The sequence below is a fragment of the Pinus tabuliformis genome, chromosome 7 (genome assembly GCF_031772625.1).
Source record: "Pinus tabuliformis cultivar Carrire ecotype Pingquan chromosome 7, CPIR1, whole genome shotgun sequence".
Classification (NCBI taxonomy): domain Eukaryota; kingdom Viridiplantae; phylum Streptophyta; class Pinopsida; order Pinales; family Pinaceae; genus Pinus; species Pinus tabuliformis.
The window spans coordinates 496,366,504-496,369,837 of record NC_142293.1 but is presented as its reverse complement, the minus strand read 5'-3'; positions in this window follow the sequence as shown (position 1 = coordinate 496,369,837).

The following is a 3,334-nucleotide window of genomic DNA, read 5'->3' as shown; positions in this document are numbered from 1 at the left end:
TCAGAGCTTGTCGTTATGACCAGTCAAAGAATACACCTCCAAGCAGATTCAAGACTCCTCCTAGTAATGGCCCCATTAAATGAAACAAATTTAAGCAAAGAAAACAAGTCGGCCAATAGTCATCAAGTCGGTCAACAAGTTAGCCTAAACGAGGGACAATCCTCTATATATAGAGGTTGCCCACTCCTCCAACGTCCCATTCATCTACCTCTGAAATTAGAGAAGTAAAGGAGCCAAGAAAAGGTGAGCGAAGGACGAAGAAGGAGACTCCAAGTGCAACGAAGAAGATAGAAGGGACAACGAAGGTTGTGGGACTGTTCTAGGGCCAATACCAGTCACACGTGTGAAGGAAAAAGAGGGCTTCCTGCAGTTATGACAACAACAACTTACAATCAATCATATTTCATTATTCGGGCTTGAATATAGGCCTACAAGTCCTCCTATCCAAGAGAAGAAGGAGGTTCCTCAAGCGAAGGAGAGAGGAACCATATTACATCAAGTAAACTTCCCACATGTGCAAGAATTAGGGTTATAGAATAGTCCTACCAAGTCTGCATATACACCTCAAGGAAGAGCTCATTTGGTCAAGAAGGAGGTATGGATCATCACAAGGGAAGGGAATCATCACAAGTGTCTCTTCTAGAGCAAGTGAAACAAGGTACATCAATAGTTGAAGGAAGAACAAAGTGTTGGAAGAAGGAGAAGGAAGTGTCGAGGAACTAAGTGCCGAAAGGAGGAAGACAAAGTGCCAGGGAAACCAAGTGCAGAGAGGAGGAAGGACTTGACTTGTGCTTGGAGGATATTATAGTCAAGGGTCTAGGGTTTGGCATTGATCAATAAGAAGCTTCAATAAGAGAAAACTTACCAAAGGGTTTTCCTCTAATGAGAAGAGAGGTTTTGGCCCTAGAAGAGAGCCAAAATCTTATGTTCTTGTTCTTATGTTTTGGTATCAGTTTGATGAAGCACACACACATGCATTAATAAGAATAACAAGAAGATTAAGTTAACAAGAAAAATTGTAAAAAGTCTTCACAAATTGTTATCAATTCAAGAAGAATCATACTAAACCTAATTGCCCTAGATTCTTCAACACTTTTTACCTTTTATTTGCAAAGATGTGATAGGATAAGCAATTTGTGAGAAGTTCCTGATGAACCTCCTGTAGTAACCTGCCAAACCCATGAAGGATCTCACCTAATCCATATTCTTAGGAGCTACCCAGTCCATGATGCCTCTTATCTTTTCTCGATCTACTGTAATGCCTTCCTTTGAGACGACATGTCCCTAGTAATGTACCTTTGTCTGAAAGAAACTCCATTTGCTAAGCTTAGCGTACAATTGATGCTTTCTCAACAATTTCAGCACTGCTGCTAGATGTTTGACATGCTCTTTTTCATTTTTAGAAAATACGAGTATATCATAAATGAACACAATAACGAATTTATCCAAATATGGATGCAATACATTATTCATCAACCACATGAATGTAGTTGGAGCATTAGTTAAGCCAAATGTAACTACAACAATCTCATAATGCCCATACCTAGTCCTGAACGCAGTATTGTAAATGTCTTCTTCCTTGATGCGTACTTGATGGTATCTGGATCTTAGAAAAATCTTTGAGAACACCGCTACCCCCTTTAGTTGATCAAACAAGTCATCAATCCTCGGCAAAGGGTACCTGTTCTTGATAGTCACTTTGTTCAACTGCCTGTAATCAATGCATAATCGGAGAGTACCATCTTTCTTCCTCACAAACAAGACTAGTGTACCCCATGGTGATACACTTAGCCTAATGTATCCTTTGTCCAACATTTCCTTCAGATGTAGCTTCAGTTCAACCAACTCAGGTGTTCTCATCCTGTAAGGTTTTTTTGATGTTGGAGCTTCCCCTGGCACTAACTCAACAGAAAAGTCTACTTCCCTCTGAGGTGGAAACTCTGTAATGTCCTAAGGGAATACATACTGAAACTATTGCAAAAATGGATACTTGTTCAACACATCTACATCCTCAAGCTCCTTACCCTTATCACTATAAATGTGACTACGAATAGCTTGCACCCTTTCCTGTGGTTACGCTTTGCTTGCATAGTTGACACCATCCTAACGGATGTGGCCTTCTTCTTACCTTGTAAGACTCTTGGTTCTCCATTGTCATCAGCACACTCAATAGCTTTGTCATAACAGTCAACCTTGGTTCTATGTAGATACAACCAATACATGCCCAATAACACACTGTATGAACCCAACGGTATTACAATTAAAGTGCTATTGTAGGCATACCATTTAAGTCAAATTCACAAGCTCTTACCCAATGATGCACTCGCTTCTTTGTACTTGTAGCCAGCTGCACTAACCAAGACTCTGCATGCAACTCCTTATTTAAACCACACTTATCCACCAAGTCAAGACTAACATAGCTATAATTAGAACCAGGGTCAATCAAAATAGAAATAAATTGGTCACAAAGCTTACCGTCCATCTTGATGATAGATGTCTGATGCTCTACCTGTTTGTTATCCAAAGCTGCATAAATACGTGGAATACTCTAACCAACATCTCCAATATTTTGTGCCTCCTGTGCACTGTATATATGAGGTATACCACCCTGATTCTGGAGACAATCTCTCCTGCGATGATCTTTGTGACAAGTCTAACACTCTATAGGCTTCTAACCACCATCCTTATTGATCTGATAATCACCCTATGAGTGACCTCAGTTAAAGATTTATTAAACAAAAGGTATTACAGACTCATGTGATGGTGTGTGTTCTGTGTTATTTAAGCAACAGATCGATCAGATTGCCAATACATAGAAAATAAGTGGAAAGAAAACAGAGAAATACAGTAAGAAACACAAAGACACAAACAGTTTTAATAAGGAGTTCACCCTATTCTCCAGGGCTACATCTCCAGTCCAGCTTCAGTGGTGGCCTTGTTTTATTGTGTCTTACAGCAGAAAAATTCCAATACAGGGACTCAATGTGAGTTCTCCTAAAGCAGATTTTGCTTGGTAGGGTGGTTCTTGGATTCCCCAAGCCACTCGGAGTTCACAAAATCTTTTTCTTCCTATCAGCTCTGTGACCCTTGGTCTACAGTGGAAAGAGCCAGATGTGATGCTCAGTCTGGACAGATTCCTCTAGGGAAATGCTTGAATCTTCAAGCTCTCTGGTGCTCGATGCTGCTTGTGGTCAGCTCGGCCCTCTGTCTCCTCTAATTGGCTTTACTATTTTCTGTGTTCAGTCCTCATCTCAGGGTTCACTATTCACTGTCTCTCTTGGTCGCTTGGATTCCTCTCTATCCCTCCTCTCTCTGAATTTGAATTCGAATGTCT